Below are 26,060 nucleotides of genomic sequence, written 5' to 3'. Positions count from 1 at the left end.
ACAGGATGAGCTTCTATAAACTTCTGCATCAAATATACGTAGAATAAAAATCATCATTCATGATATGTAAACAGTCTGAGAGTGGACTGGGAGTGGACAGACATCAGGAAGATGATTTTTTTTTTTTTTTGGTCAGTTATGAGTGTTGGAAGTCGAGTTTGCCAGGAGGGGAATTGCTTGTGAAGATACTTGCAATGAAATATGAAGTCCTGTTTTTGTTTTTCTCCATGAGAATGAGCAGAATGTAAGATCTGAGCAACAACAATGGAGTGAAAGTGTCTCATGTATGTGTTTTTATGGTAGAAAGAATGTAGAAGAGTCATGGTTTTTGCACTTGCTTTATTTGTATCCATGTAAATATGTATCACTTCCATGCTCCTTGTAGGAATACAGCATTTTCTGAATGTAGAATATTTCCCAAACCAGCACTATGTTATTCTCTATTGTATAAAAAGCTGCTGCTTGATAACATATCTAAACCAGTTCTCAGAGTAGCTAGCATGTTTTTAAAGTATATTTTGTAATCCATATCTTTACAAAAAAGTGACTATGCTTTTTGTCTGACCAAATATGCAACACTTTTTGGATTAAGGTTAGTATTTATAAAGGATCGATTTTCATTTTCTCAGTCTTAATTTTCTATGCAATTGTTGTTGAATTGTTACTGTCCTAAAAAAAACATGTATTTGATAGATTTCCCAAAGACTTCAAAGAGAGCTTTAAATGCTTGAGAAATATGTTTCTAAATATTTCAATCTGACTTTTCCCCTTGCATTTCTTTCCAAATTACTACTTAATAGGGAACAATTATCTGCCAGATGGGACTCCAGAAAATGACTGTCTTAATTTCAAATCTTAAACTGATTCAGATCCTCATAATTTTTGCACCACTTAAAGTCATCTGACGTTCCAGTTTATCTGCAGTTCTGAGTGTTTGTTATTTATGTTCCATATTCCTGTGCAATAGGAAGAGATGCTGATGTTGGGTCTAGATGGGCTGAATTGCAAATTCCTCATCGTTTACATTGCAGTGGTTTCTTACCTGTAAGAGTAAGGTAACACTCTGCTGTCACACATGGAAGGTTATAATTCTTTATTCATCTCAGTTCAGAATGAGCAATCCACCTTTTTGTATGTTTGCCATAAGATTGACATCTGTACCTTTAATATCTGCTCCTTTATAAGTGCAGTGGGTGGCAGCTGATAGCGATTTGTTAAACTGCCTGTCAGTGTCTAACCCACTCTGGGCTGTTTAAGGTTTGTTTAGCCATTTTTATTGTTTCTGGGGTGCAAAAAAATATGAGTTAGCCCCTGACCCACATTGCAGTAAATTTCAAATGAAGGTGCTGATGCTGTGAAAGATGATATCAGCTGCAAAACGAGTGGTTATCTGGGGATTGGTGGTTTGAGTTCCTTGTCAATAACTCCCATAAAATAGCAAAATGGAGTAGAAAGTTCTACAATGACTGTCACAAAAATGACTAACGATTTATGTGTTTGTAATAGCCCAGAAATCCACAGATATGCTGTTGGAATCCTCAGCTGTTCCAGGATTGAGCTGCCCTCAGTTTAGTGATGCTGAGCAGCACCTGAAGCACAGGTGGTGTGAGACCAACAGAGAGTGGAGGGACAGCTCAGTATGAACAGTGATGGCCTGACTGGGACTCACAGATCTGTGTGTTTGAGTGTGTGTGTGTAATTCTGAAGTGATTCCCCCCCTGAAGTCCAAGACCCCCTGGAGCCCTGCCCTGGATGTTCAGGTAAAGCCATATGTTAACAGACACAGGAGTGAGCACTTGTCGCTCAAATCACCCTAACAGATGTCTTTTGAATCAAATTGCTAGTTCAAAAACCTAACTTCCACAACTGAAAAGGGGTTTCTGTCATTCACATTCCTACAACAACGTTGTTAACCTCCAATGTAATGTTTTTTTTTTCTATCTGTAAAATATTTTTATATATTGCTTGTAATATGGTAGATTAGCAATAAATGAAAGGGCATCATCTGCTGCAAGAGTGTTTGGTCTGTTCTTAAACACCTTTATTGCCTTTGCTAAACTAATATCAAGGGGCTGAGTCACCCACTTGATAGTCTTCATGTCCTTGTCACCCTCCTAAATACTCACAAGTGGGATGTGCATAAGGATGTCAGAGTACAGAATATTTCTTCTTTAATGAGTTGCTCAGTTCCCCTTTGCATCAAGATCCCACTCAGGTTCTGTAGATGAGATAGATCGAGTCATACAGGGACAATTTTATGAACTTCTTCGTTTTCTCTTCTTGTCTATTTTCACCTTTTTTGATTTTCTATTCCCACCATCCCAATAAAAAGCCCCAAACAATCCACATAACAGGTACTGCAGACTTTCTACCTTAAGAAAGAATTAATTTCTGTCTGAGTAAATGTCCTTCTGCATCAGTAGATGCTTTTTCAGAGACTGGGGATGTACTCCATTTCATTGTTGTTCATCTAAATCCTAATCCTGCATTTCTCTACTGGAGACACTAAAAGAGACATTTTCATACTGCTGTGCTGGAAGGGTGCCCAGAGCCCATTATGCCTCAGTAAGAGGCGAGTTTATCCAGCGTGCAATTAAAGACATTTACCTTAACAAAATCAATATTATCCTTTGCATTTAAAACCAGAGAATTCAAACCATATTTGATGCGTTTGCTGGACATGGAGCAAGCGCTTTGCTTTGCTTTCCTTATTCACAAAAGCCTCAGAGCAGGCACCATGTGGAAGTTCTTAACTCCCAGAACCCTGTACAAAGGCTGGGAAGCTCATAAACCAGACAGGCCTCGCCAACAAAGAAGCTGTTACTGGCTGGGAGAGAACATTTTATGATGAGCAAATATATGGCACACAGGATTTGAGCTTTATTCAGCAACAGGAAAGTTTAAGTAACTTAACCTGGAAATTCCACAGTTAAGGGCTGAGAACCCGAGCACCTGACCCGATCCTCTGGCTTTAATTTACGTCTTGGGTCAGAATTAAAAGACTACAACAGTACCCCAGGTTTTTCGTCTTAACGGGAAATTTCCTGGATTTTGTAGACTTAACTCCCTTCTTTGTAACCCTTCAACATAGCTGACTCTTTTCCCAGTTTTCAGGGTAGCAGCAAGGAAGAACAATCCCTGTTTCTAATGAACATCTGGGTCTCGTATGAGCCCTCTCTCGCTCGCGTGCTCTGTTGTGTAAATATGCGATTTACAACTTCTTTTTCTTTTTTTGAATACAAATGTAATTTAGGCAATTTAAGAAGCTGCCTTTCAGCTTCATACCAGATTCTTTTCTAAGTACATCATCACTGGCTTGCTCAGGTGGCCAAGCTTAACTGGGCTGCTGTAAGAGAGCTTTACAGGGAAGATGAGCTCCCACCCCACACCATCCTTATCTTCCCTATCCCTGGACCTTAGTTGGACCATCTGCTCCTGTGAACTCATCTCAGTGAACCCATGTCATAGAGGGGTTTGAATTAGTTTTATTTAGGAAGGGAAGGCCACAGCAGAGGATTTGGGCTCCTACTGACCTCAAGGGCAGCACTGCTGGCACAGCAAAATTGCTGAGATTGTGAGCAACCACTTACCCTAAAAACCCAGGGGAAGGAGGTGGTGGGAGAGGCTGGCAGGAGCTGCATGCACACCAATGGGCCAAAGCCAGGCATTGGAGGTGACTGCAGTACAAAGGCACCTCTTTATTCAGCAGACCACTGAAATTATAGGTGAAATCAAGAGGCAGAGTTCAGAGGCAGCCCAGAGCTCAGAGGGCAGTCACTAAAATAAAAACATTATCTGTTGCTCAGATATACACACAAACAGTAAAAGGATGTATTTTTCTGGGCTTTTGCAGTCTATTAGCTGCCTAACTGCCCATGAGAGCTCTGCTCTGCCCGGGGAGTTTGGATGAAATGGACTCTCAGGCCGGGGATGGGCTGTGGGAGCAGCCAGCGTTCACCATACCAGCCTTGTTTTCCTCAGAAACCAAGCTGAAAGCACGGCAGCCCTTCCCAGCCAGCTGCATCAGTCATGCACAACTCTGGGATTTCATGCCATTAAAGAAGTTATTTCTAGGTGTTATTAACTGCTCTAAGGGCTGGGCTGTGCCTGGTAAGAAACCAGCAGTAAGAAAAAGCAGTTTAACTCCTTGTACCCCTGGGCTTGACCTGAAGGTTTAAGTTGGCCTGAGTGTATTTTTCATGGACACTTTATTTAACCTTATTGAAATATGAGCAGGGTCATGAAAGCCTTCTCAGCTGCCTGCTTATATCAGCATGAGCAGACCACTGAAATCAAAGCCCAGCTGATGTTTAATTTCTAAGCTTTTTCATATTTCTAAGCTTTTTTTAGGCTTCACTAAAGGAAAAGTGGGGGAAGAGACCTTTCCCTTTTGAGTTAAGTCTCCAGTGACCAGTTCAATCAGGAGCACCTTTCTTTCCTTACTCTTTTTCCCAGTTCTAAGCTCAGTTCTATAAATCAGGATTCATTCTGGCTTCTATACAGGGCTCTTACAAGAAACCATATTGGCTTCATTTACCTTTAAAAAAGATTTTATACCATGAGAAATAAATGGAAGGAATAAATGTAATTGAGCTGTGACCGTGTATCTTACACTGGCAGCACTATGTTAAGAGTTGGACTCTGATCTTAAAGGTCTTTTCCAACCTGAGTAATTCCATGATTTTCTAGGTTTTGGTGTGGGAATGGGCAGTGTAACACTTTGCCTCACAACACCACTGCTCCCTCTCAGCTGCAGGCTGGGGCCAAGCAAAGTTTATAGAAAATGTGCTCTTTATACTGCATGGAGGGTTGTGTCTTTTTTTGTTTTCCCTAGCAAGAAAAAAAGTCTGGGAAAAATGCAGGGAGGGTTTGCTGCTGCACAGGATGTCAGTGCCATCTGCAGGGAGCTGAGCTCAGCGCTGGTCCTGCACCGCAGCCCCGGGGCAGGGACTCACCTGAGAGACCCCCAGAGGGAGCAGGAGATGGGCCGACCATGGAAAACCCTTCTCAGGGTGACCAGCATTTGGGGAGAGGGAGGCAGGGTCCTGATGGCAGCAGCAGCACGTGCTGCACCCTCTCACATCCCAGCCTCCCACCCAGCACCGTGTCACGGCCGAGCTGTGAGCAGGTGTCACAGCCACTCTGATCCTCCCCACTCTGACAGCCAAGGACAGCTGAGGCACTGCCAGCCAAAGCTGTTACCCCCCCAACACACACACACATGCACTTTTCCAAAATCTTGGTTTTCCAGGCTTCCATGCAGTTTGGTTCACCTTGTGCTGCCTGGTTCCCTCCAAAGAAAGCAGGGAATTTTCTGGGCTGATCTCTGCTCCCGTGTCCCACGCAGCAGGCAGGGGGTGATGGTCAGGGATGAGGTCTTTTCTATTACTCACAGCAGATCTGTGAGTTTAACCAGTGTTTGCACAGCAGCTGCGATGACAACCAGACACAAACCCAGTTATCAGAAGTCTGAGCCCACATCAATACCCACAGCCCTGCTCCCCCAAATTCATGAGGTTTGAGGTGGCTGCCAGCACCTCTTACTGAGGAATGACCCCTGAGGGAGGCTGAGTGCTGCAGGTGAGGGCTGGCTCCCTGGAAGGTGAGCAGCCTCAAGTTCCATGGAATCATCTGGCATGGAAACCGCAGGTCACGTTGACATTGTTGCTGTTGGCACAGCATTCCTGCTGCTCTAGGAGGAGAAACACCAGCCTGTTTTTCATCTGTCCTTTGTTTCTGATTTATGGATCCCTCTAAAGCAGAAGTGAAAGGTATTCACTTCATTTATGTTATGTGGTAGAAAGTGGGACTTCAAGAATGGCTGAAATCCTGCTGCAAAGACAGCAAATTCCAGGTTTATTTCCATTTGCATACTAAGCAGGAAGTCACTGAGCAGTTGTTACAAGCAGAAATTCAAGGTATATTTCTACCCTGTAATAACATGGGTTTATTAATCACTGCTCAAACCCAGACCTTGCTGGTTTAGAGGCTGGAGTTGCCCTCTGTGTATTGACATTATGCCAGACCCATTTTGCTGCTTCCCTTGTTTTTCCCCTCTGGCTCTACCAATGGCACTGATGCCTCAGTAATCCCAGGCAGCAGGAACTGCAGGAGCCTTGGCAGCAGGGAGGAGTGGCACCCAAAAAGAGGGAATCTTGGCATGGTGTAGCTGCAGGAGCCTCTCACCTGGCTGCAGATCCAGCTGAAAACCTGTCAGCACTGGAGGCGAATTGGATTTCATCCCCCTTAGGATCAGGGGCTGGGTCCAGCTGTGGGAAAGAGAGGGGTAGGCTGGGGTGAGATGACACAGCAGAGAGAACAGCAGAGCACTGGCAGTGCCACCAGGGCTCTGGCACAGGGACATCAGGAAACCTGCCATGCCTGGCTCTGTCCATGCCCAGTAGTGGCCCAAACTACCCATAAGAAAGCCTCTGGCACAAAGTCATCCAGGTGCCAGACAAGCTTCTCTCTCTACCCTGGGACCCCTCTCCTGTACTGTCCTTACCTGGGGTGTTGTTTAAAGCCCAGTTCATTCACCTGTCCCATTTTTTTCCCACTCATCTCTGTGCAATTTTAAATATCCCCCTCCAAGATGTACAAACAGATAATAGCCCTCAGGGGAGGTGCTGCCCATCAGCAGACACAGAACCACCCACTGAGAGCACTGAGTTTTCCCAAATCTTTTTTTTCCCCCTTAGCTGCTAAAAGAGAAGAGGGGGAAGAGGGAGAGTTCCTACACAAAGTATATTTCTTGGTTGCTGAGAGACTTCAAATCTCCCTAATGAATAAACACAGTGCACTTAATTTTGTTTATGAAAACAGACTTATTGTGATGGCAAAAAGATGAGTCAGTGCCCTGGGTGAGGGGAGAGCAGCAGCTGGAGACACTCACCAAAAAGCAACGCCTCGGAAACCAGAGCAGCTCTCGTGTCCAGCAGAGCCAAGAGATGCAATTTCTCCTCTAACAAGAACCACCAGGACACAGGGAGTGGGAGAAGGCTTCCTCATGACCTGGCAATTGGCTGCTGAGCGAGTACTGCCATGAAAAGCAGAGGATTTGTGAACAAGCAGAGGACACTGCACATCCTGCTCCCACCCAGCCCATCCCGAGGATGCTCCTGGAGCTTGACTGAGCATGGCCTGGGTCTGGGCTCCTGGGGAACAGCTTCAGAGCTGCTGCTGGTCCCTCACTGAAACACAGCACAGAGACACCAGGGAAGGTGTAGATTTGAGCCCCTCAAGCAGGAGGAATCGCTGACTCCAAGAAGCACATTCCCCATCCATCTCTACATCCCCTCTGATGTTTTTGGCATTTATTTTGGACAAATATGAGCAAAGTGGGATCTGAATCTGTCCCTGTCACTTCCTGACCAGGAGAAGCCTCCTGAGGCTTCACATAAGCAGGTGCAACATGAACATTATTTCCTTTAAATAATTTTACTGTCTATAGAAAAGTCTCATCATTAGAGTGACTTCCCACACACGTCCCATCTTCCCAAGATGTCCAAAACACACCCTGCCCTGTGCCTGTGAGGAGCCCTGAGTTGTCAAACACACTGTCCCCCTCCCTGCAGCACTGGGTGACATGTCACCCTGCCACCAAGCACCCCTGCAGGGTCAGGCTGGTCAGATCTTCATCTGGTCCTCAGCACGTTGCTGGCACTTCATAAATAACTCCAGCCCTTCCTTCAGATCATGGGCCTGTTGTTTTCCCTCCTCAGTTTCACTGATGTAAATCTGCCACGTCTGCACGAGCTGTGGTGATGAATGACCCTGAATAAGGACCCACTCAGCCAACTCTCCCTGGACAGAGCCCCATTGTGTGCTGGGGGGTAACACACAGGGCTCTGTTCAAACAAAATCAGCCCAACACAAGTTCAAGACTTTTCCTTCCTTCCTTAAAAAAGAATTGAAAAAAAAAAAGAAACCCGTTTGCTGAAGGCCAAGCATGGAGGAAGGAAAGAAGTTTCAATTAAAGCCCTTAAAAGCCTAAAATTACTCAGCTTACATTGATGCCTGGATCAGATATGCAGGTGAATACACTGGACATAAGCACAAACCATATCAAGATGAAGGTTTTTAGGCACCACAGAGGTACCACCACTTCTGTGCTCCCTAAAAATGTCCCACAAAGACTGAAATGTGTAAAGATTTAAAATTCTCTGTGTTCTACTTTCCACATAAGGCAGAGAAGAGCCTGTCCCTGCAGTTACAATCTCTCATGGCTAAAAGACAACAAACCAAAAAGAAATTATGGATTTTAGCACTGGGTTATCCGTTATCAAGGGGCCTTTCAAGCTTTTGCCCTATAGCAGAAAAATCAAGGGCTCCTGGAGGTTGGACTTTGCTCAACAAACACACAGTTGTTATTTTCAACTATTTTCAACCCATTCTCTAACAAATTAAACTATTGCATCAATGCTGATAGAGAAAGGATGGGGCTCATGGATTTTCATCACTAAAACTTACACCTTTAGTAAAAAAATCACCAGCTACAGAAAATATATATAAAAGGATAATAAGGCAGAGTGTGTAATACACACTCAGGTTGACCAAGGTGGATTTTTACACTGATTTTGCACTAGCACACATTAAAATACAGGTACAAAGCACCAAGGTGTGACTCTTAATGGTTCACAGTACAACTGTTGTGTTCTATTAGTTGATCTTACCTTTTATGTTATTTCTTTGTCAGTGTGATTAATGTGCTCTCTGCCTCACCCAGCCAGTGCTCCCCACATTAAGAGGAAACTGCTATTTCAGAGGGTTATTAATTCAGCATTTTGCAACAGTAACTGTATACCCAACTTTAAAAAGTGTTTTCAAAGTGGGTTACATATCAAATGAAGCCTTGGATAAATAAAGGCCATCAAGCAATAAACTGTGTTAGTTACAGGCCAGTACTTTGTGTTACTATAATTCACAGAAAAACTGTCATAAAAGAGTGAAAACTCTGTAATCCAAGACCTTTTCCTCTTTTTTTTCTCGTACCAGACTTGTCCCCTAAAGCTTAAGATGGTTGAATCACAGATGGATCCTTTTCCAGTTCCTTTGAAGTTCCTGATTAAGCAGTGACTTTTCATGTATCTTCAATACAAAGCCAATTCCTCATCTGCCACAAGAGCAGCAAATGGAAGAGGATGTGACACCAGCCCAGACAAAATGCCAGAAGTTTCCACAGAAAACTGTGGAAATTTCTCTTTGAATTCTCAGAAAAGTCAAACTTTTCAGGTTCCCTGGCTCCAGAGCATGAAGTGGAGGCACCATCTCCCTGCATCTCTGGTTCCATGAGAGCCCACTGGATTTGCCATTTTGCTGTGCTCTGTCTGCTCCTGCTATAGGAAGGTCTTGGCCCTCCTTTAAGTCATACACAAGAAATACAAAGAAATAATAGTGAATAATAATTTTCCCATAAGATCCATTTCAAATACTCTATATCCAAAATACTTATAATTCAGGGCAAAAAAAAAAGAAAATCTATTAAAAACTAATTCTGTGGTACTAAAGTTGGCTCAAACCAGCCCCTTAAAAACAAACAAAAAAAACCCCTAAGCACTGTAGATTAGTTGGCTTTTCACCAACCGGCTCTGATTGAAAATCAAAGGCAGATGTGAGCAGAAAAGCAGCAATTTCAGCTCTCCCAGCAGCCGCCTGTTGTTGGCACGGGCCCGAAAAATATCATTTCAAACTGGTACCGGCTGGACCCGCTGCAGCCTTCGTGGCAATTACGTGGCCAGAGTGTTCCTGCTGTCCCTTCTCAGATAAACAGAGCTTTCTGCAACAGAGGGAGCAGGGATTAAGGCAAAGAAAAAGGACTCAGATGGGAAAGCTTAGTTTCCCTACATCTAAGGGGTATGTGTGCAACTCAGCATGAGGAGTGAGAGCTTTAGCCAGGAAATCCATCTTTTGGCTAGTCCTTGAGAATGCCTGGATGGGGAGAGTCCTCTTGCACAGGGCAAAGGGGCTCCATCACCCCAAACTGTAACTACCATCCAGAGAACAGCAACAGGCTGGGGAAGGGGAAGACAAGAGACTGAACAGCTTTAAACTCCTTTAAAATAGAAATGAAGAAGAAAGAGAGAGTGTGATGATAAAAGATGTTTTGTGCTGTGCTGGCAGAGGAGCAGAATTGATGATGTGATGAGTCAGTTCCCTCTCCAGCATTAACAACCCTCCACATGCCTCTTCCAAAAGCAGCCTCTGTTTGGGGTCCCTGGCTCCAGCATCAGCAACACTTTCCTTGGGACAAGGATCTGTCTGCTCTCAAACTTGACTCTTCTAAAACCACCACTGCACCAGGACAAAGGATTTCAGGGCTGGAGGGGCTGCCTGTCTTCTGGGCAAGAGAGAACGTTTTGTATCAAAATACATTTCATGTGAATGATCCTATTTATGGTACAAATTTCAGCCTATTCTAGCTTGCCATACCCAGAAATACAAAGAGAATTAAACTTGAAGAAGTGAAAATCAGATCCACTTCCACGTGCAGAACTGAACTTTGCAGGATTTTTTTCCTTTTTTTTTTTTTTTAAGTTTATACCACTGGATATACTTCTCTGCACTCCGAAGTGTTCCCTCCCTTGTGCAGGATGGCTGCACAAATGACACATTGTCTCTTGGCAAAAAAAGATGTGCAAAATGAGACTTGACTCAGAGACCTGCTCACCAACAGCAGCAAAAATTCCTCTCCAAGTGTCTTACAGAAGGAGTCAGAAGGTAACTCTCTCCTAATTATCTCTGAAGAGTGAGAACTTGGAATATCTCTGCAATACAGTGTACCAATGTGGTTTTTAAAAGAAAATAATTAAGTCTGTAATAATAGACAGCCTCAGAAGCATTCGTTTTTTCCCTTTTCTCTACAACAAAATAATCTGAGAACAGCAATGCCATTAAAATAGGGAAAGTGGAAATAAGATCCTTGAACTAGAAAACCATTCACCAACATGTCCAGGGATAAAATATCAGCTCTGCCTCATGACTCATCTCTGAATCTATTGCTATTTAAATACTCAAGTACTTTGAATTTTATGTGGTCATGATAAATAGCAACAGGCAATTGAATTCTCATCCTCAGTGTGCAGCACTCAGTTAAGGAAAGCTCTCCACCTCACCATCTGCTTTCTCTTCCCCCTTTTTCTTATTTCTGCATCATCTTGGATTTCTACTTCTTTTTTCTCCCAAGAGAGCACAGAACCCTAAAAAGCACTCCCAACATTGCAGAACCATCTTGAAAGAAATGTGGAATATTCCATGATTTTTTACAGGAGCAGCTGTCATACTCTACACAGAGAAATGCTGTATATTTCCTATTAGAAAGTCTTTGAAGGTATCTCCATATTGTTCTGTCATCAGGCCCAGCAAAAGAACAACAAAGGCAGTGCTAATTAATTGCTGTGTCACTCTGAAAACTAAGATTTTTGCCTGCTTTTGGTCGGTATCTCCTGGAGTATCTTCACACAGGACAACCACAGTTCCCTGGGGGCTCATGCCAGTGCCCTCTGCATCTGCCCAAGCAATTCTGTGTGCTTGAAGCCCACCTTGGAACTTCCTTCCCACCCACAAAAGGTGAATAATATCTACCCAAACCACTGACAACTGTGGCTGTCCCCTTAATTCTGCACTTCGAGCCACCAGGCACCTTGCAAGTGATTTGTTCAGAAACTGCCCAGCTTGAAATCAGCTCCCCCTCAGCTCTGCATGGCTGAGATGGCCTGGGGTGGAAGAGCTGCTGGGCTGGGGACAGGCAGGGACAGGGTGGGAGGGCAATGGGAGCAGCACTGTCCAGGTGACCAGACATCCCTCTCTGTTCCCTTTGGCTCCATCTCACCTGCAGACTTTGGGCACTGGAAACAGGATTGGTCCACACTGGTCCTTCCCTTTGACCCATCCCTGAATCCTGAGCTGGGACAAAGTACCAGTGGCTCATGGGCAGCCCCTCAGATACTCAAAGGTTTAAATTGACATAGAAAGGACAATGTGGATTTCTAGTCCTATGGATTATGAGGAAAATCTCCTCCCTCTCAAGACAAGCCAAAAGGATTTGGTGTCAGAGCCTGCCTGCAGGCAGAGGCCATGTGTGTGATGAGCACAGGAACATGGAGACAAGCTCTGTGCATGCAAATTTAGGTCCATTTGGTTAGTTATTGTCCTGGTGGTAATCTGGGTCTGGTATACAAAGTGCTTCAATCCCAGTTCGGGATTCATACTGGAAAACAGAACCCCTGAATCCACAGCCCTGTTTTTGTCTCACTGGGGTGAGCCTGGGGCTGCACAAAGACACCCATTTTGCTCAAACCTTTCCCTCAAGACAGAGCTGGACTGCAGCCAGCAAGCTGCTCACGGGCAATCCAGGCTTGGAAATGGACTTGAACACACAGTCCATTAAAGGCATAAGCATTTCCCAAAAGCTGGGTGATGTGGTTCTTCCGAGCCCACTGACTGCTGACCCCAAAACCTAAGGAACAACCATGATTTCAGTGGCAATAACTTCAGGACAGTCATCCAGATACTCCAGAGCTGGGTTTTCAGCCTTCCTCCTGTTGCCAGAAAGGGCTTTAGTGCTAAACCCAAAACCTTCCAACTCCTTTGTTGTGGAGCTCTGTCCTGCACTGGGACACCCTGAGCCAAAAACCACTTGCCAGTTCCTCCTGCATGGCTGAGGCCCCACCCAGGAGACTTTTCTGCAACACCCACCAGTTCTTACCTGTTTTTCTTAAGACTCAAGTACCCATCAAGCTCCACAGCTCCACCATTTATGTCCCATGTGTCTGAGTGTGCATTCATATGGAAGCACCTGCAGTATTCCCGATACCAAGGTCACTGTGGAGAATGTGTGTGGGAATTTGGATCAGACAAGTGCTGTTTCAGCATTAGGCCTTACCAGTCACAACCCCCCAGGTCACATCCCTACCTCACAGAGGGATCCAACGTGCACATTGCTCCTTCTCTGCTCTCCAAGGGATTCGCCACATCTGCGATACATTACAGCCTTCTCAAAGAAATGTTGTCTACATTAAGTAGAAGTATTTAATTAGCACTTCATTTGGAGCATGTGGTACAGCTCACAGTTCCATTTTGGGCCAGAGATGGTTTTCAAGGGTGGGTGGAAAACAGCTGAGGATGCCAGGAGCCCAGTGCACTCCCAACAGGCACTCGCTGCTCCTCTCTGTTCTCACATCACTGCAGGCTCTGCAGGGAACTGCTGCCGGTTGTGGCCCCAGTGAACTGGAAACACAAAGCAAATACACAAAAACAACTCATAGAATGAATATTACACGTGCCATGTGTCACCTCCATCCTCTTTGTCACCTGTGGCTACTCGGGTGTGTGGGTCTGACAGGAGGGAGGTTGTTCCTCCTGCAGGTCTGGGGAGGTGGAAGCTCCTTCCCTTCCACACCAGGCAGGGCGCTGTGCCCGGTGCTGCCTCGCCCCGGGGAAGCCCCGATGATTCAGACACCCCTGTGAGTCACCTCCCTCCCCAGGGAGGGGCTGATGTGCTGCTGCCAAGGTTTGCACACCCTGGGCTGGGGACAGGGGTGTAGGGGTGGTGTCCCCCATCCCCAGCACTGCAGGAGCTCCCTCACCCAGGCACACAGGTTCCCTACTCCCTCTGGGATACCCATCCCTAATCCCACTCGTTCTAAATAGTTTTATAAACAAACGTCTCCAATATCATTTAATGGAACTTGCCCATGATTCAAGTGTCTGTGTTGGCCTAAATATTCCCCTTTGCAAGGAGAGCCAAAGCCTCAAATGTGAGCTTCTAGCCAAGGTTGAGAGCAAGTCAAAAGACATCTTACAGGCAGACAAGAGCAAAATCACTGCCCCGGAGCCACTGGAGAGATCCAGATCTGCATTTCACACTTCTCAAGCTGAAATCTTGACCTGGCCAGACTCAGGTTTTTGCATCTGCTTGAACCCCAAAACCCAGATGCCTACTACCTTCTCAGTACCCACAAAAAACCCCAAATAAACAAAAAACCCCTTGATACATGTAGCAAATATGCTGTAATATCATCAGAATAAGTCTCTACCAGACTTGTTAAACATTACAGCAAAAGGATGAGACCAAGACATTGTAGGTTTGTGTGCACACACATCTATCCACTCATGTAGATATATTAATATAGCTATCTGTGTGTATATATATATGATAAAAACTCTTCCTTGGCAGTACCTAAAACTGCTGTTAAAATCAACATGGCTGTGGTGAATACACACATAAAATCACTGATTTTCACTTTTCTAGTTTATGTGCAGCCTTTCCACAATTTCCTATACTGCAGCAATATACTGCCCTATCTCTTTGCAAATGTTCTCACTGCTGCAAGTGGCACTAGTAATCTATTTTTTTTTAATTCTCTTAGAATATTTCTTTCAAGTATCACATTCTACTAGAATATGGCCATTATTATGCAGTTATCACTGGGGACAGCAAATGACACAGCTCAGGGACAAACAGCACTGCTGTCATTTTGATGTGAGAGATTCACACACAAAATTTAAATGTTAAATGGATGGAAGGCAACCCACATTCTGGAGCAGATTTCTGATTTCTGAAATACAGCTAAGAGAATCCTAAGGCTGCTACGAAATCTATAGTTCAGGCTATGAAACAACCTTCTGAGACTCATATTTTATCCCTTGGCCCTCACTGCCAAACACCCTCTCACTGTCTCCATCCTGCATGTGCACAGTCTGCGCTTCAGAACCCCCAGAGCTGCCTTGGGGAAGCAGACACTCCTCAGCCTTCCCTCCTGTGTGCACAGGGGCTTGTCCACACATAGTCAGACAGACCTTTCTCTGTCAGGAAGCTCTGAACACATCATTATTATGGGCACAAACTTGGATTTCCTTTAAAAGTACAGTTGCATGAGGTAGAACTCCTAATATTGTCTCTAACACTGGGAAGCCTTGTTCTCTGCAGGGGTATTTGAGCTCAAGCCTCTTTGGAGGCTGTTGTATTAAGGAGCTGTTCTCTGTCTCTGGGGTTATAGATCCCATTGGAACACTTAATTTAGTGACTCTGCTCCAGGGAATTACAAAGCTCACGTCAGGCTGTGCTCAGACATGGTGCAGTGATGATATCACAGAATCACAGAGTAGTTTGGGTTGGAAGAGACCTTAAAGATCATCCCATTCCACCCCCTGCCATGGGCAGGGACACCTTCCACTAGCCCAGGTTGCTCCAAGCCCCGTCCAACCTGGCCTTGGACACTTCCAGGGATCCAGGGGCAGCCACAGCTTCTCTGGGCAACCTGTGCCAGGGCCTCACCACCCTCACAGGGAGGAATTCCTTCCCAATATCCCATCTAACCCTACACTCTGTCAGTGTGAAGCCATTCCCCCTTGTCTTGTTCCTCCAGTCCCTTGTAAATAGTCTCTCTCCATCTTTCTTTTAGCTCTTTCCGGCACTGGGAGGCCACAAATAGGTCACCCTGAAGCTTTTCTTCTCCAGGCTGGACAATCCCAATTCTCCAGGGCAGATCTCCTGGGGCCTCATTGCAAAGTAAAAGGTTGGTTTGACAAAATGTAAATGCAAAAGGTGCTTGTCCTGCTATTTGCAATGACTGTGACTTCATGTCTGCCACAGTAAAAGCAGCTGGAAAAGGCTAAATTTGCTTTCTAGAATTACATAATTCACACTGTGTACACACACTCCTGGGAAAAGCATGGCTGGTTTGCTCCAGGAATCAGTAACTGAGGATGAACATCAGTGGATGCAGGAACAGCATCTCTGTGGCTGCTCCCTTGCAACTGCAGGGAGTGTTGGGAAGAAGCAGCACATGAAGCTTCTTAGGTGAGCAAAGATCAGGAAAGTGAATAGAAGGACCAGGGATCTCATGGGGAAGAAGCTTTGATTTACATTCTCTGAAGAAATAGAAACAGGACATAATGAGGAGAGAGGAAAGACATCTTAGGCTGTGATTCTCCTGGCTCTCCTTCTCCTCTCTGCATATTCCCTGGAAGGTTTCCTGGTGGCACAAACTGCTTCATGTGCATCTTGTTTATTTTTGGCCAGGATAACTTCCTTTCGAGTCAGCCCAGCCCCTGTTGGGAACATCAGATAAATCTGGATTCATTTGAAACTCCCTTTTGGAATAGGCAGAGTTGTCCTTGTCAACATGTCAGATTAGGAATGCTCCATTTGGTTTAATGGGGCTGGCTTTTCATTTAATCCAAAAGACTCCATAAACTTCCATTGTAATTTATGCTCCAGAGTTCAGTCTTCAGAGCTACAGATTCCCCACCTCATTCCCTTTTTTTCCAAGGTAGTGGCTTCCTCGTTGTGTTCTTTCCTGTACATCAGTTCAATCATATCCACCAGAGACGCTCCATTTATTCCAGCATAAGGAATTGTTTTTATCAATCTGAAAACAATAAATTTTTATGATCTGTAATGTTTAAAAGTGCATCAAAGACTGGAGGAAAACCGAGGAACAAAATATTAAAGGCGGATACCTGAAAATCACTACAGTATCGAGTGGGATAGGATTTATTTCTCCTAACACAGACTTTTCAGGTGTTGCTGGCAAGTCACTCAGATGTGATGGAACATCCACTTCTGAAAAGTCACTGCAGTTGTTATTCTCTTGCCTCCTAGATGGATACATTTCTTCATTCCTAGGGGGGATGAACGGGGTAGTAAAAGGTGTCTTTTACATTAGTAAATTGTGGAGTTTTTCAAAGTATCTGTTTATGGCAGCCAAAATGTTCTAAATACTGAATCAATAAGAAAGGTTCTTGGATTTTGGAGAGGATGGACAACTCTGAATTTAGTGTGCTGAGCTGGCACTCAGAACATCTGGGTTTAAATCCCTTCTCTGGCATCTCCAGCATCTGGCACCCACACATCTATTGTGTGACTTTCAATGAGTAACTGCCTTCCATCTCCCAGGCCATGGAACAGGGATAACGACACTTCCTCACGCTCCCCTTTGGTCTGTCTGATCCACTTAGGTGACAAATCCATCAACTCAGAGCCTGTCCTTTCACAGACACCAACGAGCTGGTGGGACGTGGTCAGCTCAGGACTCGGAGTCAGCAGGACTTTGCAGAGATTGCTCAACCCTTTAGGAGGAGTTTCTTGCTCCAGTTGGAGACCCTGTACCAAGGTTTGTCATGCAGGGGGTTTGTTACCATTTGTGCCACACTGGAAAGGCAGTTCCTAATGGGAATGCTACTGCATCTCCACCTGAGCGTCCAAGTCAAGGTGCCACACCATGAGGAAATTCCTGTTGTGAGAGAAGAGATTGTATGATGGACAAAACCCATAAAATATCAAATTTTCTTCAATTTATCCAAAGCCTTATCCCTGGGTAAAAGGAATGTTTTGTTTCCATCTTCAAGGTGCAGATAGATAGTCCCATGATCGTCAATTTTTTAGTCCAAATTTTTATTTGCAATTTATAAATGCTGAATCCCAGGTTGTCTGACCCAATTTTCATTCATAAAGAGTAGACTCAGAGTTCCTGAGGTGCTGATTCTGTGCTGCCCTGCCAAGGCAGAAGTGGTTGTTTTCCTTCAACCTGATACTTATATTGATATCAACAACAACAACAACAACAACAAAATCCACCACAACCTCCCCCCACTTTGCATTTCAAATTAATTTCTCACATGATGGGCTCTCCAGCAGACCAGTGTTCAGCCCATGGTATTAATTTAGTCTTGACTGGTCACTTAGCTGGTAAAATATTGTTTGGGTCTTCTGTAAAGATTGCTGCAGCACAAGCAAATCAAATACTGTGCCCTTGTGCCAGCAAAGCAAAATATAGAAAGTAATTAGAAGGAAATAAAAAAATAAGTGACAAACTTCCCCTACAATGGGGACCTCTGTAGGCAACTTAGAACTTGTAAATTAAACACCTTATTAAGGGCAGCAGGACTGCTGATCATGTGCTTTTGTTAAAGGCATAAAATTAAATATGAACTGCAAAAGGAGCTATCAAATCCTTCCAGCTCAAATACACAAACTCCAAAGTGACCAGTAAGATAAGCAATAGGGAGAGGTTACTAGGAAAACATTATCCTCAACTTCCCTTCTAAGAAATTCAGTTCTTAAAATGCACATATGAGAAAAGGACTTGGATATTGGCTATGGCAATGGACCAGATTGTCCCAGAGACTCTAAAACCTTCAGTGCTGCAGTCCTGTCACTGCTGGTTTTGGAGGGGGCACAGAGGTTGGGTTTGCAGGTGCTACCCTGCATCAGGGGAACACCCCTTTTCCCTAGACCAGCCCTCAAATGATCACAGAATCACAGAATGATTCTTGGGACATTGGAAGGGACACTAAAGTTCCAATCCCCTGCCATGGGCAGGGACACCTTCCACTAGATCAGGTTGCTCAAAGCTCTATCCAATCTGGCCTTAAACACCTCCGGGGATGGGGCAAAAATGATGCTGAGAAAGCTCAGCACATTCAGGAAAACATTCCCCAGAACCCTCAGAGCTGGCACAAGTAAAGCTGTCATACATTTTTAATATTTCTCAGCTATTTAGAATGTGAATATTCATCATTCTTGCAAACCAGAGCCTAATTAGATTCATAAATTATTATTGCTTCAATGTAGAGCAGAACAGCCGTTTGTGTTCTGGAGCTCATTTCACCAGAGGAGCTCCAGTCACACGTCGTGTGTCCCTGGGCACAGTAATGAGGCACCAAACACGCCCTAGGTTTTACCCTTTACAAAGTATTAAGGGTCAAACCCAAATTTCCATGCTGGATGGCTTAAATGCATCTTCTTAGCTCCCAAAAAAGCTTTTGAAGTGGATGCTGAGCAGCAGGAATGGATGGGGAGGGATCTCCTCTGCAAGGCTGGTCTGTGGCAGCAAGGGAAGAGCACAGCCCTCATTTGAACCTCTCACATCCCCAAGGCTGCTGGTTTCTATTTTCAGTGGGGATCTGAGAAGTCTGCAAGCAGATTCTTAAAGAAATAAAATCTGCAAAGGATCTGAAAGGCTTAGAATCACAGAATCATTAAGGCTGGAAAAGACCCCCAAGATCACTGACTCCAACCTGTACCTGATCCCCACCTTGTCACCCAGCCCAGAGCACTGAGTGCCATGTCCAGGCATTCCTTGGACACCTCCAGAGATGGGGACCCTGGACAGCCCCTTCCAATGCCTAAAAACCCTTTCAGTGAAAAAATTCTTCCTAAAATCTCAATCAGGATGGCAGGGAATGAGCACAGGAGCTTCACAGCTGCAAACTGCAGAGCTCTTGAGTGTCCTTTGCACCTCGTGGAGTGTTTACTGAGATCAGGCTGAGTCCGAAGGCAGAAGGTTAAAATTGCCTTCTCTGGAGTATACTTATTAATCAGAGGGAAGCATAAACAGTTGGCTGCAGTGTGGTTACAGCAGCATCTCCTGAGAAGCCCTCAGTAAAGCTGAGGACATGCATAATGTATGCGGACTAAACACATCAAATACATTTGGAGACATTTCCAGCTCCAAAAGCTGCAGATTTTTGTCTGTTTTGCAAATGAAGAAGAACACTCAGTTCCCTGGTGGCACTGCCCTGTGAAGGTGCCTCAGCCCCAGAAGGACACCAATGAAAATCAAACTGGTATCGATGGTACCAAGTGGTGCCCTGTAGAACATGGCCAAAGACAGGACACAAAAACAGAGGAACCTCTCATCTGTTCTGATCAACTCTGAGAACTGACACTCACACGAGTGCTGTGGCTTCCTCTGTTCCTGCTCTAACTCCAAGATCAATTCCATTTCCAGACCATTTTCAGGTCTTTTTGAATAGATCTACTCAGCATAAGGAAAATGACAGGGTTTAGTTCCACAGAGTAATAATTAAAAGTGAACGGTTCTGCCGTATGTGTCAAAGTATTGGGTTAAATACGTATCATTTTTAACAACAACAGTAACAGAAATGCAGCAAATTCGAAAATCATAAGTCTTCCTCAACAGAAAAATCTAGAAATTAAAAAGGAATTGTTTATATTTGGATTTTCATTAGATAAAAGACTTCCCATTTTAGCCTCAAAATAGTATAAAAAAACCACCAGGGTTAAAACTAAAATCTGAATCTGTTCTATTTGTGTTAACAACAGTTCTAATTTCAGGCTGCCTTTTTCCTGAGCTACATTTTTCTATATTTCCTTTTGACAGTTGTCCAAGATCGTAGCCTTGAATCCAAACCTTTTACTGTTTTCTTGTAGGTCCAGGATCAAATCCCAAGGATCAAATTATTTCCTGGAATTTAAGTGTCTCTACAATAGATGAAATACAGATTTAAGAAAAAAGACTTGCAGATCATTTAACTGTTTCTTTTAAGAATATGCAAATTTGAAGAGGAAATCTGAAATAATAACAACTTAGATTGAGGCATAAATTTAACATCAGCTATTTTAAACTTTTTATAAACTATTTATATGATTTTCAAATAGTGCATCATTTCTGCTGATATTGTAAAGAAAGTCAAATAAGTGGCCTGAAGGAAGTAATTCTCCAAGAAGTTGGACATTTAAATGCATAAATGAGCTTTACTTTGAGTAGTAACTGGTTCTTCTGAAGGAAGAGGGAGAAATTCAGTTTATTTGAGTTTCAGCATATCTGTGCTCAATGAGTATGTTGTTCAACCCTGAGAAACCATCAAGGAGCTGAAAAAGCAAGAAAACTTGTTTTCTTCTTCCCATTTATCCCACAAATGAGGTGTGAGAGGCTGAGTTCTGTGAGCTCCAAAACTCTGGCAGACACATTGGTGAGAAAAAAGCACTTGGGTTTACTGATTTTGAGAAAAACTCCCCTTGGTTCATAAAAGCCTTAATTTTAATTGTCACTTGTGCCTGCATGAACTTACTGCTTCTCTTCCTGATGTACCCAAAGTATTTTAAGACAGCTTTTAACTCATAATTTTAAGCTGCTGCTTTTATAGCCTTTAAATTAAATCTCAAGTTTTATTCAAAAGCAGTTTCACACCAACTGGAAATGAAATCAGCTGTCCTTTAAATAACAGATGATTTTCAGCATTTCTAGCCTAATAAAAATAGAAAACCTGGTCGTCTGAATAAATGCCTACTGAGTTACAGAGTGGTTTGAACATTTATCTATAAGGTCTCCCCTCTGAGAGCAGTTTTATAGAGCAAAATAAATCCAACGCATAAAAGTCAACGTTTGCTAAGAAAGTATTTTAAAAGAGCAAATGGAAAACAGCTTTAAATCTGTTCTTCAACTCCAATGTTTCTGACTGTTGATATAGATCATGACTTTTAGTTATCATTTAAATAACTTACATCAGTTCTCCCCAAATATTTCCCTTTGCCCTGAAGCAAACAGGGAAGAAAGAGGCTGCTAAACGCCAGCAGAGCTGGCCAGGCTCCATGCTGGGGTGTGAGCAGAAGATGATTGGAATTTTATAACTTATTTACATTTCTCTCTAGGTAAGTGGAGAATACAGCGCAGAACATGCCATTTTCCTTCGCAGCCACGAGAGGGGAGTCTTCTCCTTCTGTAACTTAGGGATAGTGTGTTAATAAACTGCTCAGCACATGGAAACCATCGGGAGAGGGAAAGTCAGCTCCTCGGATTTAGCAGCAAAGTTTGGCGTCGTTTTCAAAGTCAATAAATACATACATACAGTCAATTAAAACCTAACCAGCCAGCTTATAACCACACTAATTATTTATATATGCATGTTGAAGAGTCATTGTTGCAGGGCTTTTACATGCAATATTAATTTCTAGAGGAGCCTGCAGTGCCTCTCCTCCCTGGTGCGAGGCGTGTGTGGGACCCGGGTGGCTCCTGAGCACATCGTGGTCCCTGGGGCATCCAGGGACTCCTGCTGAAAGGCCACAGAGCATCAAGTCAGACCTTCAGTGACAAAGGACAGGCTTGCTGTAGGCTGGGAGCTCATTAATTGTAGGCTCAAATGTCATGTCTGCTGTTAACCCTCAGCAGTTTGTTCTTTGCATGTTCTTTGTTTACGTGGCCAAGTCAATTATTTGGGGAGTGAGACTTGCACTTACCTGCAGGAGGGAGCAGGTGTTTTTCTCTTGCTGAGGGTTAATGAGCTGGGATCAGATCTGCACCCCTCGGGGTAAGAAATCCTCCTGTTGACTGCAGAGAGCTTGGACCAGCCCTCAACTGGCCACTGCCACAGGGGGACTCCCAGAGGCCAAGCCCCAGCATCACTGGAGGAGACCCTGGGGCTGTTTCTGGCAGCATAAGCCAGTAAATTCTGTGCCCATCCTGGACCCCATGAAGATGCCGAGGTGGCTCTTTGGAGAGAAGAGGGGTGGCAAAGGGACACTGATGTCCAGCACAGGCTCAAACCCCAAACACATGGTTCAGGCCAAAGGGAGCCTTTTAAGGCCGGGAACCAGAAACATAAGCATTGCTTTGTTGTCATCTCCAAACTCACCTTCTTTCTCAAAAATCCACTTGCTGCAGGAAGCCTCAGGTAATTCCTGCTGACCTGCATTCAGTGCTGGCTGTGAGAGCCTTCCCAGCTGCAGGGCCAATGCCTTCATCCAGAGGGAGGTAAATGAGGATTAAATAGTGGCTACTAGCTGCTCAAGAGAATGGGAAGTGAAGGCCTGAGAGGAAAGATGAAAGATGCTCCAAGGTGTGAATATAAGACATTAAAGAAGGAAGGGAAATGTCAGCTAAACTATTTCTCTAATTCAATAAATAGAGTAGAACTCAAATACATATTCCTTTTCTGGACAGAAGAAAACCCAGCTTGACATTCCCATTCCTCTGGTTGTATCAGGGCTGAGTTTGGCCTGTCATGTTCTCCCTCCAGCTCTGCTCCCGTGTGTACCTGTATCAGGACTACCTGCTGGCTGTTCAGGAGCTCTACTGTATCTGGATATTATGCCTCTTTATTCTCCTTACAGTTCAATCTCTTGATTTTAAGGACAGCTTTTCTCTCTCCTCCTGCTTCCCCCTCTCCCCTGAAGCTGCAGAGTCAGAGAGCAGTTCTGCTACAACAACATTTGATAAGCTCAGTAAAAAACTGAGAGAACACGGAGTCCCAGGGGGGATACAGTGGATTTTCATCTATTGCTCTACTTTGAACAAGGCTGTGATCAACAGAGCACCGAGCACTGATCCAGCACTACAAGATATCTCCACAACAGCCTGACTGAAGCTGTGTCAGGTCTCAGGTGATGCTGTCACGACTGTCTAACCCAGAGCTCATTCCCTGCCAACACTCACTGCTGGTTCAGAGAGACCAAGGCAGGGCTGTCGTGGGGAAATTGCTGAGATCTCGAGTTTTCACTGGCTAAAAGTTCAGGAGCACAGTTTCTCTGAATTAGTTCGGGCAGTCTTTAGCAAACCAGTTCCCAGCACAGCCGACTCAGCCGGGCTCTGATGCCCTTCCCAGCTCTCCTTGGGAACCCCATTGTCTTGTCACCACAACATTGTTTTTATTACAAAAAAATGGGTCTGGGACATCATTGTGGCCGTGCACTGCACGTGGACAACCCTCTGCAAGGTACAAGCCATGAGCCTGGGGATGAAGAGGCAAGCCTTGATTGCTGGGTTGTCAGGATTCATGGATTAAATCTTACCCAAGGGAAGGACTATTTTTTATGATCAACATACTTCGTTTTCAGAGAAGAAAGTGCACATAATAAAAAATCTTCACTTAAAACAGGCCCACAGAAGAGAAAAATAATTGAGATCATGTTCCTTATTTATGACCAGAAAGGGGTGAGGTTTTAAAGCTGTTTTGTTCTACTTTACAGCTGCTATCAATTCTGACCTTCCCATGTAACTCATCAGCACTCTCTTGTTTCTCCTTCTTTAAATAAAGGGAAAGAAATAATGAATTTTAAAGACTTCTTATGCCTCAGCAATTCTCAGAAGTCTGAATTAAAGTAGCATTAAGAAAAAACAAAGGACTTCAAATTGTTTGAAAAAAAAGTTCTCACCAGCACCGTTGATCAGCCTTTATTTGCACAGTATTTCTTGCTTCATTTCTCTGCCAGTTCTTGAGTCCTCTGGGTAGAAAGGACCTGATATAAACAACCAACCAACCAACCAACCAAACAAAACAAACAAAAACCACAAACAAACAAACAGAAAAGCAAACCGAAAATGAAAGAATTTAACAAGTTAAAATGTTTGAGTCTTCTTTAAACAAGTATCATGAAGTACTAATGAAATAAAGAATTTCACATGCTTTTCATCCCTATGGAGTCCACCTTGTCAACTTTCCTGGGAGTGACTGAACCTCTGCTGTTTCTGGTTTTATAAATGGCATTTTTACTATTGTCTATAACTAAGTGGAAGGTCTTGACTTACACATGAGATAACTGAGGAGTGATCCAGCTGCAGACAAATTCCAACGGAAAGGACTGCTTTGGACACGGATGTGCTGGTTACACTGATTTACTCCTGAGGACCTGGTCCCCTTTCAGAGGCATGAGAGAGCTTCATTTAGAAGTGTAACTTTATTTAATTTCAATTATGGAGCCTTGGTCCCAAGACTTTGTCCTCCTCACGGGGCTGTGGTTGGTGATGGTCGGATTTCGATGCTCTCCCGCCCTTGACAAATCTCCTGAGCATCGTCCTCAATGAGCTGCTGGGGTGAAAACAGGTTCCAGCCATTGCCCAGTGAGTGAGTGGAGGTCAATCTGCTGTGAGATATCGATCCTTCTGCAGAAGCAGTGACTGGCTCTTGGTGATACAAACAGCATTATTAATTACATTGCTACGAGTACTGCCACTAAAGTTATAAGGCTTCATTACGGAAACAAACTGAGTTGCTGCAGGATCACAAGTCATTAACAGAAGGAATTTGCACATCAATCTTCTCTGTTTCCCTAAGGCATAGACACAGAAACCTAGAGGTTTTTTTTAAATTTTCAGTCCATCACCACCTTTTCCTGGACAAAGGCTGTGGCAGACCGACACCGAGGTGTTGTTATGCCCCACCATCACTGTAAGAGACTGTGACCTGTCCCTGTTTTGCCTTTTGAAACCCAGGGAGGGAAGAGTGCACTCAACACAAACTGAGAGACATCAGGAAAACCATCAGGAATCCCCAGTAGCTGTTTCCATGCATTGCTAAATCAAGATTTAATTTGCCCTAAAGACACTTGTTGGTCCTATTTATTTGAGCAGATAACCAGGCCAGCAGCTGGTGTGGCAGATCTCCCTAATTCACCTCCTTTGTCCATTTTCATATATTTAAATTTCCCTAGTAAGTTGGGAAAAGTTTCTGCTTGTCTCTCCCACTCAAGCAAAGCAATCTCAGAGTTTCAAGTTTGCATAAAGGTAAAGCAACCTTTTTGGTCACCTCAAGAAAAAAAACCCCGTTGAGGTTCCTGGTGTGTCATTTTACTGTCAGGTCAGAAATTCCTGTTTCCAGCAATATTTCACAGTGTTTACCAGTTCCTGCCTGAAGCTCTAACTGGAACCAGGCACAAAATAAACAAGACTCTGGCACTTACAGAGATTTGTGGGGTGGGAGAAACTGCCCACCCTCAGAGAGAAACAAAGGAAATCTCATTAATACCCATGTCTGCAGGGAGGCAGAGGGTTCTGTTTCTTTGGATTTAGTCATTAATCTATTTTTATTACTTTCATTAGTATTGTCATCCATGCTTCTGCTACTTTACACTTTACCAAGTTAATTAATGCTAAAGATTAAAATGCAGCTGCCTAAAACATCTTACCAGGATTCATGCTGAAGAAAAAAAAGATTATAGAAAGAAAATTTTATGAAAGAACCAGCTCTGAAAGAACTGATTGGGCAACATTCTTAGATGTCAGGAGTGAGCTGATCTTCAGCAAAGTCCATGGTCTCCAGGATTTCTCATTTCTGAGGTAGATTAGGGGAAAAAACCAACCCATCAGATCTATTTTTCTGCTTAAAAACCCCCTGTTTAAAAAGCAATCACACTTGGATAGTATTTTATCAGGAACATAAAAAAAACAAAGGACTCCAGAGAACTATGAATCCATGGATTGCTTTGCCTTCTGCCCAGGAATACCAGACCCCCAGAGTGAAATCCCAGGGGCCCTGTGGGGCTGGAAACTGCAGATGGAGCTTCCAGCCCCAGGTTGCCTCTGGCTCAAAGCCTGGCTGGG

At 44.0% G+C, this 26,060-nt stretch overlaps 3 long non-coding RNA genes across 4 annotated transcripts in view; 1 reads left to right on the top strand and 2 right to left on the bottom strand.

Annotated features, from left to right (window-relative positions):
• On the bottom strand, positions 1-3,719 carry LOC116795450. Its single transcript, XR_004360061.1, has 3 exons — positions 3,591-3,719; positions 2,127-2,218; positions 1-1,042 (listed from the first exon to the last, which is right to left on the bottom strand). It is a non-coding gene; the product is annotated as an uncharacterized LOC116795450 (long non-coding RNA).
• Positions 3,720-5,665: 1,946 nt separating this feature from the next.
• On the top strand, positions 5,666-9,383 carry LOC116795448. Of its 2 annotated transcripts, XR_004360059.1 has the most exons (3): positions 5,666-5,771; positions 6,823-7,404; positions 8,995-9,383. It is a non-coding gene; the product is annotated as an uncharacterized LOC116795448 (long non-coding RNA). The 2 variants fall into 2 exon arrangements; XR_004360058.1 differs by lacking the exon at positions 8,995-9,383 and having other exon boundaries at positions 6,823-7,466.
• LOC116795449 overlaps positions 6,034-26,060 on the bottom strand; it is a 109,441-nt gene continuing 89,414 nt past the window's right edge. The window contains exons 4-8 of the long non-coding RNA XR_004360060.1: positions 23,897-23,980; positions 22,378-22,552; positions 12,911-13,224; positions 12,704-12,819; positions 6,034-6,269 (exon numbers count right to left, since the gene is read on the bottom strand). This is a non-coding gene — a long non-coding RNA (uncharacterized LOC116795449). The remainder of the gene's footprint in view (positions 6,270-12,703; positions 12,820-12,910; positions 13,225-22,377; positions 22,553-23,896; positions 23,981-26,060) is intronic.

This window comes from Chiroxiphia lanceolata, chromosome 17 (assembly GCF_009829145.1).
Source record: "Chiroxiphia lanceolata isolate bChiLan1 chromosome 17, bChiLan1.pri, whole genome shotgun sequence".
NCBI classification, from domain to species: Eukaryota; Metazoa; Chordata; class Aves; order Passeriformes; family Pipridae; genus Chiroxiphia; species Chiroxiphia lanceolata.
Note: the sequence above shows the minus strand (reverse complement) of the source record. Positions and strands in the feature narration are given on the sequence as shown.